The 18,840-nt window shown below is 36.4% G+C and overlaps 1 protein-coding gene across 1 annotated transcript in view; it reads right to left on the reverse strand.

Moving 5' to 3' along the window:
* Positions 1-18,840, reverse strand: part of C6H8orf88 (chromosome 6 C8orf88 homolog) — an 80,202-nt gene that overhangs the window by 25,875 nt on the left and 35,487 nt on the right.

Consider the following 18,840-nt stretch of genomic DNA (forward strand, 5'->3'; position numbering starts at 1 on the left):
GGGCTCTGAAAACCAAAACCCACCTTCCGTGATTCTCTACACCCAATACTGCCCCTTCTGGCCTTCCAGCCCTGTCCTGAGCATCCGCCAGAACATTCTGGTTAATAAGCAGAGGTGTTACTCAGCTCTCAGCTCAGGAGCCACCGTTAGTTTTCAGCTTGTTAAGTATATTCATACTTAAGACTGTTTCTCTTTGTGTTTTAAAGGTCTGTTTCTGTAGCAAACTTAAATGCTAACAGAAAAACAACTGGGACTCTGGTAGTGAGGTGCGGTCCACGGGGTGGGCAGCGGCCTGGACCAGGAGCAGTGGTCCAGGTGTGGATTCAGCTTGTTTTTTTTTTTTTTTTTTTTAAGCTTTCAAAGTTTATTAGTAGCAAATCTATACTTACATTATTTTCTTTGTCTCTGTCAAGTAAGTGGAAGGAAAGTTAGCAACAGGTCTGTTCTTTTTTCCTCTTTTCATCTAAAGCTTGGGTGGCTATGCATCTATGCAGCCATCATCTATACCCAGAGAATGTTTGCCTGCCTATCCCTTCAAATGTCTGCTCAGATCTGTTGAGCAGTCTGCCAGAATGGCCCGAGGAGTTCAAATGTTATTTCTGTTTTAAAGAGAAAGGGAATAAAAGCAAATATTCTGGGTCTTTCTCTTAGATTCTCCCAGTAACCGAAGTACACATTACTTCAGAATCTAATAGCCATCCTTTGGAAGAGCGCAGGTGTTCATGTGGCTATGTACCATTCAAGTATTAGGAAGTCAGGAAGAATTATCTTTAAACAGATAAAAATGAATTTTTTTAATTAATCATTCTTTCTTGATAATTCAAAGAATAGGAACAAAAGGAAATTTCCTCAACATGATAAAGGGAATATATGAAAAACACACCACTAACATCATACTCAGTGGGAAAAGACCGAAAGCGTCTCCTCTAAAATTAGGAACAAGACAAAGATACACTGTCACCACTGTTATTCAACACTGTGCTGGAAGTTCTAACTAGAGCAATTAGGCAAGAAAAAAAAAAGAAAGACATTCAAGTCAGAAAGGAAGAAATATAGCTTCCACTGTTTACAGATGACATGATCCTATATGTAGAAAATCCTGAAAAATCTACAGTAAAGCTACTAGAGCTAATAAACAAGTATAGCAAAGTGGCAGGGTACAAGATCAACATGTAAAAATCAGAAGTATTTCTAAGCAACAGTAATGATCAATCTGAGGAGGAAGTCAAGAAAAAACTTCCATTTACAACAGCAACCAAAAGACTCAAATATTTAGGAACAAATTTAAGCAAAATTATAAAAGACATACACAGAAAACTATAAAATTTTGCTATTAAGAATTCAAGGAACACCTAAATAAATGGAAGGTCATACCATATTCATGGATTGGGTGATTAAATATAGTTAACATGTCAATTCTACCAAAACTGATTTAGATTCAATGCAATACCAATTAAAATCCAATAAGTTAATTACAGAAATAGAAAAAAAGCAATAATCAAATTAATTTGGAAGACTAGGGTACTCTGAAAAGCTAAGAATATCTGAAGAAAGAAAAATGAGGTAGGAGGTCTCACACTACTTGACTTTAAAGCATATTACAAAGTTACGGTAGTCAAAAGACCATAGTACTGGCCTAAAGACAAGTGCACTGATCAGGACAATCTGAGTATTCAATCTATGATCAACTGATCTCTGATAAGGTGGTCAAATCGATTCAACTGGGACAGAGTAGTCCCTTCAACAAATGGTGCTTGGAGAACTGGCTATCCATATTCAAAAGAATGAAAGAGGACTCCTATCTCATACCTTATATAAAAATTAACACAAAATGAATCAAAGACCTAAACATTAGAGCTAAGACCATAAAACATTTAGAAGAAAAGATAGGAAAATATCTTAAGGATCTTATGATAGACAGTAGTTTCCTAGACCTTATACACAAGGTGTGAATAATGAAAGAAGAACTAGAAAAATGGGATCCTTTCAAAATTAAATATTTTAGTGCATCAAAGAACTTCCTCAAGGACATTAAAAGGCAGCCTATGCAATGGGAGACAATATTTGGAAACTACGTATCAGGTAAGGTGTTTAATATCAAGAATCTATAAAGAGATCCTACAACTCAAAAACAAAAAGACAACTCATTTAAAGAATGGGCAAAAGACACGGACAGACACTTTTCTGAAGAGGAAATACAAATAGCTTTAAAAGCATACGTAAAGATGCTCAACATCACTGGCTAATAGGGAAATGTAAATCAAAAACACATGAGATATCATCTCATACCTAATAGAATGGCATTAAAAAAAACAATAAGTGCTGGAGAGGAGGTGGAGGAAAAGGCACACTTATTCACTATTGGTTGGACTGTAGAATGGTGCAACTGCTTTAGAAGGCAGTGTTGCAGTTCCTCAGGAAGCTAATATAGAATTGCCATATGATCCAGCAATCCCATTACTAAGTATATATTCAGAGGAACTGAATGCAACTGAACAAATATACATTTGCACACCAATGTTTTTAGCAGATTATTCACAATTGCCAAGAAATAGAAACAACCCAAATGTTTATCAACAGACTAATGGCTAAAAAGCTGTGGTATAAACATATGATGGAATATCATACAGGTGTGAGACAGAATAAAGTCATGAGGCATTTAATAATATGCATGAACTTTGAGGAACATTATGCTGAGTGAAATTAGCCAGAAATAAAAGAACAAATACTGTATGGTCTCACGGATATGAATTAATGTGAATGAGTAAACTTTGAGAGTTAAAAGTTGAAAACACAGGTCATCAAGAGAGAGAAAGAGGTTTAGAGATTGGGCATTTGATGCTAAAGAAGTACAGAATATTCAACAGCAGACTGTAAAGACCCAGAAATGGATAGCACAATAGTATATGATGGTAGCACAATATTATAAGTACACTGAACAAAGCTGAGTGTGAGTATGGTTAGAGAGGAGGACTGGAGACATATGTATGACACCAGAGGGGAAGAAAGAAGCTAAATCTGTGAAGGTATTATCTTAAAGATCCCTCGAGTGAACAATCTTGGTAATTAATTGCCTCATATAGATTGTGGTGGTGAAGGCATGGCTATGTGATTATACTGGGAACCATTGATTTTTTAAATTTATTTTATTATGTGAATAAAATTGTTTATAAATGAACAGAGAGATACAAGTGCTGGAGAAAATGTGGAGAGAGAGAGAGAGAGATGCATCGATTCACTGTAGATAGGGAAGTAGAATGGTGCAGCCCTTCTTGAGAGAAGTGTTGGCTACACAGGAGGCTAGGGTTGGGGTTGCTGTATGATGCTGCAACCCTGTAGTTAGGTGTATACTTGGGGGAACTGAGAGGAGGGACATGAATGGACAATTGCACCCTGGTGTATATTGTGGCAGTTTGCAAATTGCAATGGATGGAGGCAACCTGAGGGTTGCCTTAGGTTCCACTATTCAGTGGAAATGGGAACTGTGCTTTATACATACAGTGCACTATTGAGCGGCTGCAAGAAGTGATGGAGTCATGAGGCCTGCAAGTACATGAATGAAACTTGAAGACACCATGTTCAATTAAATAAGCCAGAAATGAAAAGATAAATATAATGTCTCACTAATAAGGCACACTACAATGTTTAAACTCTGAGAACTGAATTTTTTTTTTACTTTTTTTATTAATTAAAAAAAAAATTAACTAACACAACATTTAGAAATCATTACATTCTATATATGTAATCAGTAATTCTTAATATCATCACATAGATGTATGATCATCATTTCTTAGTACATTTGCATCAATTTAGAAAAAGAAATAGCAAGACAACAGAAAAATAAAATGATAATATAGGAAGAAAAATAAAAATAAAAATTACAAAAAATAAAAAAAAATAAAAAACTACAGCTCAGATGCAGCTTCATTCAGTGTTTTAACATAATTACATTACAATTAAGTAGTATTGTGCTGTCCATTTTTGAGTTTTTGTATCCAGTCCTGTTGCACAGTCTGTATCCCTTCAGCTCCAATTACCCTATCTTACCCTATTTCTAACTCCTGATGGTCTCTGCTACCAATGACATATTCCAACTTTATTCTCTAATGTTGGTTCACATCAGTGGGACCATACAGTATTTGTCCTTTAGTTTTTGGCTAGTCTCACTCAGCATAATGTTCTCTAGGTCCATCCATGTTATTACATGCTTCATAAGTTTATCCTGCCTTAAAGCTGCATAATATTCCATCGTATGTATATACCACAGTTTGTTTAGCCACTCGTCTGTTGATGGACATTTTGGCTGTTTCCATCTCTTTGCAATTGTAAATAATGCTGCTATAAACATTGGTGTGCAAATGTCCATTTGTGTCTTTGCCCTTAAGTCCTCTGAGTAGATACCTAGCAATGGTATTCCTGGGTCATATGGCAATTCTATATTCAGCTTTTTGAGGAACCGCCAAACTGCCTTCCACAGTGGTTGCACCATTTGACATTCCCACCAACAGTGGATAAGTGTGCCTCTTTCTCCACATCCCCTCCAGCACTTGTCATTTTTTGTTTTGTTGATAATGGCCATTCTGGTGGGTGTGAGATGATATCTCATTGTGGTTTTGATTTGCATTTCTCTAATGGCCAGGGACATTGAGCATCTCTTCATGAACCTTTTGGCCATTTGTATTTCCTCTTCTGAGAGGTGTCTGTTCAAGTCTTTTTCCCACTTTGTAATTGGGTTGGCTGTCTTTTTGTTGTTGAGTTGAACAATCTCTTTACAAATTCTGGATACTAGACCTTTATCTGATATGTCGTTTCCAAATATTGATTCCCATTGTGTAGGCTGTCTTTCTACTTTCTTGATGAAGTTCTTTGATGCACAAAAGTGTTTAATTTTGAGGAGCTCCCATTTATTTATTTCTTTCTTCAGTGCTCTTGCTTTAGGTTTAAGGTCCATAAAACTGCCTCCAATTGTAAGATTCATAAGATATCTCCCTACCTTTTCCTCTAACTGTTTTATGGTCTTAGACCTAATGTTTAGATCTTTGATCCATTTTGAGTTAACTTTTGTATAGGGTGTGAGATACGGGTCCTCTTTCATTCTTTTGCATATGGATATCCAGTTCTCTAGGCACCATTTATTGAAGAGAGTGTTCTGTCCCAGGTGAGTTGGCTTGACTGCCTTATCGAAGATCAAATATCCATAGATGAGAGGGTCTATATCTGAGCACTCTATTCGATTCCATTGGTCGATATATCTATCTTTATGCCAGTACCATGCTGTTTTGACCACTGTGGCTTCATAATATGCCTTAAAGTCCGGCAGCGTGAGACCTCCAGCTTCGTTTTTTTCCTCAAGATACTTTTAGCAATTCGGGGCACCCTGCCCTTCCAGATAAATTTGCTTATTGGTTTTTCTAATTCTGAAAAATAAGTTGTTGGGATTTTGATTGGTATTGCATTGAATCTGTAGATCAGTTTAAGTAGGATTGACATCTTAATTATATTTAGTCTTCCAATCCATGAACACGGTATGCCCTTCCATCTATTTAGGTCTTCTGTGATTTCTTTTAGCAGTTTTTTGTAGTTTTCTTTGTATAGGTCTTTTGTCTCTTTAGTTAAATTTATTCCTAAGTATTTTATTCTTTTAGTTGCAATTGTAAATGGAACCCGTTTCTTGATTTCCCCCTCAGCTTGTTCATTGCTAGTGTATAGAAACACTACAGATTTTTGAATGTTGATCTTGTAACCTGCTACTTTGCTGTACTCATTTATTAGCTCTAGTAGTTTTGCTGTGGATTTTTCAGGGTTTTCGACGTATAGTATCATATCATCTGCAAACAGTGATAGTTTTACTTCTTCCTTTCCAATTTTGATGCCTTGTATTTCTTTTTCTTGTCTAATTGCTCTGGCTAGAACCTCCAACATGATGTTGAATAACAGTGGTGATAATGGACATCCTTGTCTTGTTCCTGATCTTAGAGGGAAAGTTTTCAACTTTTCTCCATTGAGGATGATATTAGCTGTGGGTTTTTCATATATTCCCTCTATCATTTTAAGGAAGTTCCCTTGTATTCCTATCCTTTGAAGTGTTTTCAACAGGAAAGGATGTTGAATCTTGTCAAATGCCTTCTCTGCATCAATTGAGATGATCATGTGATTTTTCTGCTTTGATTTGTTGATATGGTGTATTACATTAATTGATTTTCTTATGTTGAACCATCCTTGCATACCTGGGATGAATCCTACTTGGTCATGATGTATAATTCTTTTAATGTGTTGCTGGATTCGATTTGCTAGAATTTTGTTGAGGATTTTTGCATCTATATTCATTAGAGAGATTGGTCTGTAGTTTTCTTTTTTTGTAATATCTTTGCCTGGTTTTGGTATGAGGGTGATGTTGGCTTCATAGAATGAATTAGATAGCTTTCCCTCCACTTCAATTTTTTTTGAAGAGCTTGAGCAGAGTTGGTACTAATTCTTTCTGGAATGTTTGGTAGAATTCATATGTGAAGCCGTCTGGTCCTGGACTTTTCTTTTTGGGAAGCTTTTGAATGACTGATTCAATTTCTTTACTTGTGATTGGTTTGTTGAGGTCATCTATTTCTTCTTGAGTCAAAGTTCGCTGTTCATGCCTTTCTAGGAACTTGTCCATTTCCTCTACATTGTTGTATTTATTAGCATAAAGTTGTTCATAGTGAGAACTGAATTTGAGAGCACAGGTTATCAAGGGAAGGCCTACTGTAAAAGTTCCTAGATTATAAGTTCTTATAGCAGTCATACCTATTCCTGGGTTGTAACTGTTATTTCTAAATTCTGAGATACTGAGCTCTTAGTATATAACCTGGTTGTTTCCTGGAGCTTCAAGTATTGTGACATCTGAGACTGAGAGCTAGCGTTCCGCAGCTATGTAATTCAGTATTACCTCATACAGCAACTTCTAAAAACACTGAAAGTGATCAGACTTCAATTAGAGAAATGAATGAAGCTGATCTGGGTAGGACTAATGTAAATCAGACTAAAGGGTAAAGGATGATACTGACTGTATTTAAAACTTCAACTTCTGTGTGAGACCAAAGGAAGGGATTTTTATTTGGTGCAAAATTTATATTTTCAGTCGCACACTGTCAAATTTAACTTGTACGATCAGCATATTCGAACATGATAATTACATGGAACCTTGAATAGTGAGTGAGATCTTGTTGGTTTGTACTGGTTAGTGTGATACCCCAATACATCCCATTGTAAGCTGTGCAGAAGATTAAAAAGTATTTGCAAAGTCCCCTTGAGGGATTGGGGAAAAAAGTGAAACATTAAACTTCCCACCTGGGGAAGACTGGCTAGCCTTGCAAGTATTGGGGACTGCCAATTTGATGGGACAGGCAATGTTGGGGCTTGTCTGTATGAAACTTAAACCTGCCAAAAGAGAAGCTAAACCTACTTATATTTATGTTTAAGTGTCATCCCCAGAGAATATCTTTTGTGGTTCAGATGTGGCTTCTCTAAGTTGACTGCAGTTAAACTCACAGCCCTTCCCCTTACATGGTACATGACTCATAAAGGTATAAATCTTCCTGGCAATGTCTAACATGACTCCTGGGGAGGAGCCTGACCCTGGCATTATGGGACTGAGAAAGCCTTCTTGACCAAAACAGGGAAGAAAATGAAACAAAAAGTTCCAGTGGGTAAGAGATTTCAAACTGAGTTGAGAGGTCATTCTGAATGGGTGTTCTTATGTAGTATGTAGATATACCTTTTCAGTTTTTGGTGTATTGGAGTAACTAGAGGGAAATACCTGAAACTGGTGAGCTGCAATTCAATACCCTTGCTTCTTGAAGATGACTGAATAACTACAGAGCTTTTAAGGTATGAACGTGTGAGTGTGAAAACCTTGTGATTGACACTCCATTTATCCAGTGTATGGACAGAGAGTAAAAAAAAAAAAAGGCAAAAATAAATGAATAATAGCAGGGACCGTGGAGTATGGGAAGTTTGCATGTTCTTTTTACTTTTATTTTATTATTTTTATTGTTTTTGAATTATGAAATACTCAAACTCTGATTGTAATGATGAATGCACAGCTTTGTGATGACACCATGAACCACTGATTGTACACTTTAGATGATTATATCTCAATTAAAAAAAACTTTTTTCAAAAAAGCCAATAAAAAAGAATATGACTTTTCTGGGGTACACAACAATTTCAAACCAGCACACTTCACAATAGGCCTTCCCATAATAACCTATCTTGAATTCAATTCTCAGAGTTTATACATTATAATTAATCCATAATAGCTAGGCATTATTTGTCTTTTCATTTCTGATTTATTTCACTCAACATACTGTCCTCAAGATTCATTCACCTAGTTGCATGCCTCACAACCTCATTTCTTCTTGCAGTTACTCAATATTCCATTGCATAGTGCATTTCTGTTCATCAGTCGATGTACCCTTACGCCACCTCTATTCATTGCAAATCAGGAATACTGTCACCATTGTGTTAGTTAGATTCGGTTGTCAACTTGGCGAGGTGAGCATACCTAGTTCTGTTGCTGCGGACATAATCCAATGGTACATGAACCTCATCTGCGGCTAATTACATCTGCAGTCAGCTAGGAGGCGTGTCTGCTGCAATGAGTGACATTTGACTTAATTGGCTGGTGCTTAAATGAGAGATTGCAACGTAGCATTGCTAAGCAGCTTGGCATTCCTCATCTCAGCACCTGCAGCTCAGCCCAGGCCTCTGGAGATGCAGAAAGAAGTCACCCCGGGAAAAGTTGTTGGAACCCAGGGGCCTGGAAAGAAGACCAGCAGAGACCATCTTGTGCCTTCCACATAAGAAAGAACCTCAGTGGAAAGTTAGCTGCCTTTCCTCTGAAGAACCAACAAAATAAATCCCCTTTTATTAAAAGCCAATCTGTCTCTGGTGTGTTGCATTCCAGCAGCTAGCAAACTAGAACAACCATAAACACCATTGGGCAAATGTCCATTCATTTCCCTGCTTTCACTACTTCTAAATATATACCTAGTAACAGGTGTGCAGGATCATATGGCAACCCTATAGTTACCCTCCTGTGGAACCTGCTCTTCAAAGGAGCCACACCATTCCATTTCCCTACAAACAGTGACTAGGTACGTCTCTCTCTCTCTCTCTCCCCACATTTTCCCCAGCATATGTATCTTTTTGTTTATTTTTAAAACTGTTTTATTCACACATCACACAATCCATCCTAAGTAAACAATCAATGGCTCCTGGTATAATCAGATAGTTATGCACTCACTACCACAATCTATATGAGGACATTTCCATTTCTTCTGCAAAGAAAGAAGAGAAAAATAAATGAAGAAAAAATAAAATAAAAAGGAGAAACAAGAACAGCACCACCAAGAATACCATACGCCTCCCTTATATCCCCCTCTTACTGACATTCAGCTTTGGTATATTTTCCTTGTTACATTTACTGGAAGCATATTACAATGTTACTGTTAACTATAGATCCTAGTTTGCATGGATTGTATTTTTAACATGTACCATCCCATTTTCAAAACCTTGCAATGCTGACATTATTTTTTTCTCCCTTATGTAAAAACATTCTTATATTTGTACATTTAATTACTATCATTGTCCACTCTAGGTTTCGCTAAATTATACAGTCCCAGTCTTTATCGTCTATCTTTTCTCCTGGTGTCATATATGCCCCTAGCCTTTTTTTTCCTGGTGTCATATATGCCCCTAGCCTTCCTCTTTCAACCATACTCACACTCAGATTTGGTCAGTGTACTTATAATATTGTGCTACAATTAGATAATATTGTGCTATCCATTTCTGGATCTTTTTTATCTTTCCTGTTGAGGATTCTGTACTCCTTCAGCATCAAATGCCCAATCTCTACTGTCTTTGTATCAACTGATAACCTGTGTTCTCAACTCTAAGTCTATCCATTAATGTTAGCTCATACTAGTGAAAACATACAGTACTTGTCCTTTTGTTTTTGGATAATTTCATTCCACATAATGTCCTCAACATTGATCCACGCTGTTACATGCATTATGATGTCATTCTGTACCCTTATTGATACTTTTCATTTTTACACTCGTCTCCAAACCTCCCTTCTGCCTTTTCCTATCTTCCTATAGTGTTCCCTTTATTATCTCTTATAAAGCAGGTCTCTTGTTCAAAAAGTCTCTCAGTGACTGTATGTCTGAAAATTATTTTAAACTCTCCCTCATTTTTGAAGGACAGTTTTGCTGAATATAGAATTCTTGTTTGGCAGTTTTGCTCTTTAAGTGTCTTAAATATATCACACCACTGCCTTCTTGTCTCCATGGTTTTTGCTGGGAAATCTACAGTCTTATCAAGCTTCCCCTGTATTTTATGTGATGGATTGCTTTTCTCTTGTGGCTTTCAGAATACTCTGTCTTTGACATGTGACAAATTGATTAGTAAGTGTCTTGGAGTAGGTCTTTTTGGATCTATTCTGTTTGGGCACTTGGATCTGTAATTTCATTAGAGATGGAAAATTTTCAGTGATTATTTTCTGCATTATTATTTCTGTCCCTTTTCCCTTCTCTTCTCCTTCTGGGACAACTACAACACATATATTCATGCACTTCATGTTGTCATTCAGTTCCCTAAGTCTGTGCACATATTTTTCCATTCTTTTCACCCATCTGTTCTTTTGTGTGTAGGATTTCAGATGTCCTGCTTTCTAGTTCATAATCCTTTCTTCTGCCTCTTCAAAGCTGTTTTTAAGGCTCCAATGTGTTTTTCATGTCTTCTGTTGTGTTTTTCATTCCCTTAAGTTCTGCTACTTGTTTTCTCAAGTTTTCAAGTTCTTTATGGAAGCCCATTATTTTATTTATGTACTTCACCTCATTCACCATATCTTCTCTCAACTCAATTTGATTTTTTGATCTAGCATGTTAGTTTGAACATCTTTAATTAATTTTTTCAACTCTTGCATCTCATTAAGTGTTAATTTATTCCTTTGACTGGGCTATATCATTGTTTTCCCTAGTATGACTCAAAATTTTTGCTGGTGTCTAGGCATCTGATTTCCTTCATTAATTTATTCTTGAGACTGTTTTCACTCTTCTACCTAGGGCTTTCTCATTGGCTGGCTTTGTTTTCTATATGTTCTTTGGCATTCAGTTCAACATATTCTAGATCTCTAGGATAGCTTCTGTTTAACTGCTCAGATTTTTTCAGCTCTTGTTTTTCTTGTTCTTGCCCTGCCTAAATGGAACCTTTTCTTTGAGGAGGGTCTCCCCAGATACGATGGGCCCTAATCAGATTTTCTTAGACCAGACCCAAGTCTTAGGAGGTGGGTATAATCAGTATCAAGTTTGCCTGAGGATGAGAACCAGCAGATTGTTAGTTTCCTGTGAAGCCTCTAGACTCTGTGCTTTTCCTATCCTGCCCAGCAGGTAGTGCTTATCAGCCCACATCTCCCCACCAGCATAAAGAGGTGCAGTAGCTTTAATTCACAGCACCCCCTGTCCCTGCCAGGGAGCTGAGACTTAACCTGTTTCTGTTTTCTAACCACTGGGATCTGAATTCTCTGAATGAAGGCCACCACTTGAGCTGTGCCTGACCCACCATGCTGGCCCTCTGTTTCTTGGAGAAGATATGCCCTTTAGGGAATTATCTCCTTTACCTGACTAGTTACTTTGTCTCTCAGACCTATCTTAAATCTGCCCTTCCCTGGGTCAGTGCTGACAACTGAAAACACCTGAGGCTTTCTCTAATGAGCTACTTCAAATAGGTAAAAAAAAAAAAAAAAAAAAAAAGTAATAATAATAAGAAATCCCTTTTTAGAATCCCCAGCCCCCAAGGTCCACCAGTCAAGATTGGTACCCAGCCACTTTTCTTGGGGCATAGCCCCAGTATTCTGAGCTCGGCCATCTTCAAAAACCTCCAGGTTTTTTGTTTGTTTTTCCATCAGCCCTGGCTCCTCTCTGCCAGAAGAGGCTTCAGGGTTCCTTTCCTGCATGCTCTGGGTTTATCTGTGCTTGGACCGTGTATTCAGCAGTCCAAATTTGTTGATTAAAACCAAGATTGGAGTTTGGTTGAGTTACCATCCCTAGTTCCTTGTAGAAACTGCTTCTCTTTCCCCAGAGAAGTGTCTCCAACCCAACCTCCCGTGCCAGTGGGGCAGGGGCACCAGCTTCCACAGTTTAGGGACTTTATTCAAAGTTCTGCACTGTGATCTTGGCCCTTCCACCTGTTCCAGACTGATATATGATATGTGTTTGATCACAGAGGTCCCCTAAACTGTGGTTCCAGACAGTTCCTGGCCATTTACTAACTGCTCTAGAAAACTAACTAAATTCCACACCTCCCTATGCAGCCATCTTGCCCTGCCTCTCTCTTAGAACACTGCATATTAATAAAAGGGGCAAACCACCAAGGAACTACCATAAACATTTATGCACCCGACCATCACAGTGCCCCAAAATACATGAAGCAAAAAATAAAAAAGATAAGTAAAAAAAAATTTTTTTAAGAATAAAAAATATATGAGGCAATCATTCTGGCAAAACTGAATACAAAAATAGAGGTCTCTACAATAATAGTACAATAATATTTGAAGACTTCAATACACCACTGTCATCAACAGACAAACATCTAGACAGAGGATCAATAAGAAAACCGAGAACTTGAATAATATGATAAGTGAACGAGACCTAACAGAATACTTCACCCAAAAACAGTAGGATGTACATTTTTCTCAAGTAATCATGGGTCATTCTCCAGAGTGACCCACATATTGGGTCACAAAACAAGTCTCAATAAATTGAAAAAGACTGAAAATATACATAGCGCCTTCTCTGACCATGATGGAATGAAGCTGGAAATCATTAACAGGCAGAGAACAGGAAAACTGGCAAATTTATGGAAGTTTAACAACACACTATTGAACCATCAGTGGATCAAAGAAGGAATTGCAACAGAAATCAGGAAATACTTCAAGACAAATGAAAATCTGAACTTATCAGTTTTAGTTTGCTAAAGCTGCCAGAATGCAATATACCACAAATGGAATGGCCTTTACAAAGGGAGTTTATTACATTGTCAGTTTACAGTTCTAAGGCCATGAAAATGTCCAAACTAAGGCATCCTCTGGCAGTTGGGAAGGCACATGGCTGGCATCTGCTGGTGTCTGTGGCTTCTTGTTTCAAACCGCTTCCCCTGGGGTTTTCTTTCTTTATCTCCAATGAAATAAGTGAAGATATATCTCCATGGAAACCACCTAATAAAAAGGTACCCACCACAATTGGGTGGGTCACATCTCCGTGGAAACAATCAAAAAGGTCCCATGCAGCAATACAGAAATAGGATTAAAGAATATGGCTTTTCTGGGGTACACAACAGTTACAAACCAGCACAACAACCTATCAAAACTTATGGGATGCAGTGAAGGAAGTGCTGAGAGGGAAATGTATGGCCCTAAGTGCCTACATTAAAAAGGAAGAAAGAACCAAAATCAAAGAACTAACTGTACACCTGGAGGAACTAGAAAAAGAAAAGCAAACTCAACCAAAGCAATATGAAGGAAGGATATCACAACTACTGGAGCAGAAATAAATGAAACTGAGAACAAATAAATGACAGAACCAACAAAACCAAAAGTTGATATTTTGAGAAGATAAACACCATTAACAAACACTTAGCTATACTGACAAAGAACAAAAAAGAGAAGATGCAAATAAATAAAATCAGAAATGAAAGAAGGAACATTACTACTGACCCACAGAAATAAAAAGGATCATAAGAAAATACTATGAAAGTCTTCCTGCCAACAAATTTGGCAACTTAGATGAAATGGACAAATTCCTAGAAACACATGAACACCGCACACTGTCTTCAGAATAAACAATAAGCTCCATAAGCTAATCATAAATAAAGAGATTGAATCGGTCACCCAAAACCTCCCAATAAAGAAAACACTAGGACCAGATGGCTTCACAGGTGAATTCTACCAATCACTTCAAGAAGAATTAATAGGTCCTTCTTTAATTCACATCCAAAAACTGAATAAGAGGGAACACTATCTAACTCATCCTGTAAAGCAAAATCATCCTAATACAAAGCCACATAAAGATACTACAAAGAGAGCAATGTATGGACCAATTTCTTTAATAAATATAGATGTAAAAATCCTGAGCAAAATGCTTGAAAATTAAATCCAACATCACATTAAAAGAATCATATAGCATGAGTAAGTGGGTTTTATTCCAGGTATGCAAGGGTGGTTCAATACAAGAAAATCAATTAGTGTAATATACCACATTAACGAATCGAAGGGGAAAAAATACATGATTATCTAGATTGACATAGAAAATGCATTTGACAAAATCCAGCATCCTTTCTTGATAAAAACCACTGAAAAACAAAGACAGGAACAGAAGGAAACTTTCTCAACATGATAAAGGACATATACGAAAACCCATAGCTAACAAAGTACTCAACTGTGAAAGACTGAAAGCTTTCCCTCTAATATTTGGAACAAGACAAGGATGCCAAATGCCAAAAATCAGAAAACTACCAAGTATTGAACAGGATGTAGAGAAATGGAAACACTCGTTCACTCCTTGTGGGAATGTAAAATTGTGCAGCCACTCAGGAATACAGCTTGGTGGGCCCTCAGATGCTAAGTATACAACTGCCATATAATCCAACAATTCTGCTACTAGATATACACCCAGAAGAACTGAATGTAGAGATGCAAACAGACATTTGCACATAGATGTTCACAGAGGCATTACTGGCAACTGCCAAAAGATGGAAACAACCCAAGTTTCCATCAACCAATGAATGGGTAACAAAATGTGGTATATACATATGATGGAATATTATTAAACTGCAAGAAGGAATGAAGTCCTGATGCTGAAAAAGCATGGATGAACCTTGAGGGCAATATGCTGAGTAAAATAAGCCACACACAAAAGGACGAAATGTCTGAATTCAATGATATGAAATAATTATAATAAGGAAACACACAGAGTTAGAATCTAGAGTACAGATTACCAAGGGATAAATGGGGAGCAGAGAATGGGAAGCTTTTGCTTAATTTGTACAGAATTTCTATTTAGGTTGATTGTAGATGTTTGGAAATGGATGGTGGTAATGGTTGCATGTTGTGAATGTAAGTAATAGTGCTGAATTATGTATGTGAATGTGGCTGAAAGGGACGTTTTGGGTCATGGATGATACTAGACAAAGTCAGAAGATAAAACAGGGACCTGTGTAACACATTGAACCCTGTAGTAGACAATGAACTGGGGCTAATAATATAAATACTAAGAATTTTCTTTCATAAACTAAAACAAATATATGGCACTAGTACAAGGTGCTAATATTAGGGAGGAATATGGGGGAAAATAAACCTAATGTATTACGGACTATAATTAACAGTAATATTTTAATATTCTTTCATCAAATGCAACAAAGATACCACACTAATGCAAAGTATTTTAATATCAGAGGTGCATATGGGGAAATTGGTCTTTACATGACTTTTTGGCAAGCCTACAACTTCTCTAGTCAAAAAAAAGTAATAATTTTAAAAAACCATTATGCCAAGTGAAAGAAACCACAAGCAAAGTACTACATATTGTATAGTTCCATTTATATAAAATATAAATATAAATAAATCTACAGAGACAGAAACAAATAGATTAGGAGTTAAGTAAGGCTGGGGAAGGATAGGGGGATTGAAAGGTAACTGCTAAACAGTATGCAGTTTTTCTTTTGGAGTAATGAAAATGTTCCAAACTTGAGTGTGATGATGGTGAGTGCAAACTCTGAAAATACAATTTGCATGAATTATATGGTATATGAATATATCTCAATAAACTGCTTTAAAAAATTAAAGAGAAATTAAGACATAAACAAAAACAGAGAGAGTTCAACACTAGTAGACCTCCCCATAAAAGATGCTCAAGGGAGTTCTCCCAGATGAAATGAAAGGACACTAGCCAGTAACCTGAAGCCACACAAAGAAATAAGAACAATGGTAAAGTTAGCTTCATAGGCAAATATGTTAGTATTATTTATATGCATAAAATAACGAAAATAAATCTATGTGATTGAATGTAAAAAACATAAAGATATAATAACTCTAGAGTTAATAAATGAATTCAGCCAGGTGTTGCAGTACAAGGTCAACACACACACACACACACACACACACACACACACACACTAATTATGAACAATCTTAAAAAGAAATCAAGGAAACAATTCCATTTACAATAGCAACTGAAAAGAACAAAATACGGTAGGAATAAATTTCACCAAGGATATAAAGGACTTGTACATGGAAAACTACAAAACATTGCTGAAAGAAATTAAAGACAACCTAAATAAATGGAAGGACTTTTTGTATTCATGGACTGGAATACTAAATATTGTAATGATACCAATTCTACCCAAAGCAATTTACAGATTCAACACAATCCCAATAAAAATTCCAATAGACTTCTTTGCATAAGTGGAAAGCCAACCATCAAACTGATATCAACAAAACATTTGAATGCAATTAACACTATTGAACTGTATACATGAAAGTGGTTAAAATGCAAATTTTAGTGGAAATGAGGGGTAAAAAAGATAGAAGGTTTACAAAGGGTAAATATCAAAATGGCAGAAGAAGGCCCTTAATTATTAGTAGTGACTTTAAATGTAATGGATTAAACTCTGCAGTCAAAATGCAGGTATGGACAGAATGGATGAAAAAGCATGATCCAACTATATGCTGTCTTAAAGAAATGCACCTTAAAGTCAAAGATTCAATTATGCTGAAGGTGAAAAGGATGGAAAAAATAAACCATGCAAGCAGTAACCAAAAGAGAGATGGGGTAGCTATATAAGTCATAAATAGTTTTAGGGGACAAAAATGGTCATTATATACTGATAAAGGGGATAATTCAAAAGGAAGATGTAATGACAATAAACATATATGCATCTAACAAGGTACCAAAATATATAAAGCAAATACTGACATACTGAAGGGATAAATTGATGGTTCTTCATAAATAGTAGGAGACTTTAATATACCAATAATGGATAGAACATCCAGTCCCAAGATCAATAAATATAGGATTTGAATACACTAAACCAACCAGACTTAACAGACATATATAGAATACTGTACCAAACACAAAGAGAATACACATCCTTCTCAAGTATATATGGATGATTCTCCAGGATAGCCCAAATGTTGGGTCAGAAAACACATTTCAATAAATTAAAGAATACTGAAAAAATACAAAGTATATTTTCTGACCACAATAGAATGAAGGTAGAAATCAATAACAGAAGGAGAAACGGAAAACCCACAAATAGGTAGAAATTAAACAACACACTCTTAAACAACTGAGGGGTTAAAGAGGAAATCAGAAATGAAATTAGAAAATACCTTGAGGCAAATGAAAATTAAAGTACAAAATACCAAAATTTATGAGACACCAAAGGCAGGATAGAGAGGGAAATTCATAGCTCTAAATTCTTACATTAATAAAAGAAGACTTCAAATCAAAGACCTAACCTAAAAACTGGAAGAACTAAAAAAAGAAGCACAAACTAAATCCAAAATGAGAAGAATGAAGGAAATAAAGATTAGAGTGGAAGTAAATGAAATAGAAAACAAAACAAAACAGCAGAATCAGCAAAACTAGAAGTTTGGCTCTTTGAAAAGATCAATAAATTCAACAAGCCTTTAGCTAGAATGAAAAAGAGAAAAGAGAGAGGATACAAATAATGAAAATCAAAAATGAAAAAGGGGACATTATTACCGACTCCCTCCTGAAATAAAAAGGACTATAAAGAACACTATGAACAACTGTATGCCAATAAACCAGATAACCTAGATGAAATGGAAAAATCCTTAGAAACACACAAACCACCTAGGTAACCTACACTGACTCAAGAAGAAATAGAAAATCTCAGCAAACCAATTCCTAGTAAAAAGATTGAATCAGTCATCAAAAATATCCCAATAGAAAAATAAAAGGCCAAGACCAGATGTCTTCACAGAATTCTCCCAAATATTCCAAGAAAACTTAACTCCAATTCTGCTCAAACTCTTTCAAAAAAAACTGAAGAAGAGAGAATGCTACCTAACTTTTTGTATGAGGCCAACATCACTCTCCTACCAAAGCTAGGTAAAGATACCACAAGAAAAGAAAACTACAGATCAATAACTCTTATGAATATAGATGCAAAAATCTTCAAGAAAATACTAGTAAACTGAATCCACCAACAATAATAAACTTAAACACCATGATCAAGTGGGATTTATCCCTGGGCTGCAGCAAGGCTGAGTCATCCCCCAAGAGCAGTTCCTCCCTTCTACTTCAATAATAGAATGAGAAGTCTGCATAGCTAAATACTGTATTTCCCAGTCTACCTCATTGCTATGTATAGCTAACAGGATGTGCAACATGGAAGGGACTTCTGGGTCATAATCTTAAGGAGAACTTCCATTTCCCTTTCCTCCTTACTGATGGCTAGAACAGAGATAATAATGGCAGCAAAAGCCATTTTTGGCTATGAGATGGAAGCCATGAATTGAGGATGGCAAAACAGCAAGACAGTAGAACATTGGAGCCAGTGGCAATTTCACAGAACAGTGCCAGTACACCAGCTAAGGATTTTACATGAGCTAGAAACAAACTATCTTGTTTAAGCCACTGTTATTCTGGTCTCCTCTGTGGAGCAGTTAAGCCTGTAGGCTGACTAACATAGAGAGAAAACAAACTAAAAAGAATATAATTAGATTTTGTATAAGCATAAGGTTTTAAGCTAAACAACAAAGTAATATTAACCTTCACATGAATGAT

The sequence above is a fragment of the Tamandua tetradactyla genome, chromosome 6 (assembly GCF_023851605.1).
Source record: "Tamandua tetradactyla isolate mTamTet1 chromosome 6, mTamTet1.pri, whole genome shotgun sequence".
Lineage (NCBI taxonomy): Eukaryota > Metazoa > Chordata > Mammalia > Pilosa > Myrmecophagidae > Tamandua > Tamandua tetradactyla.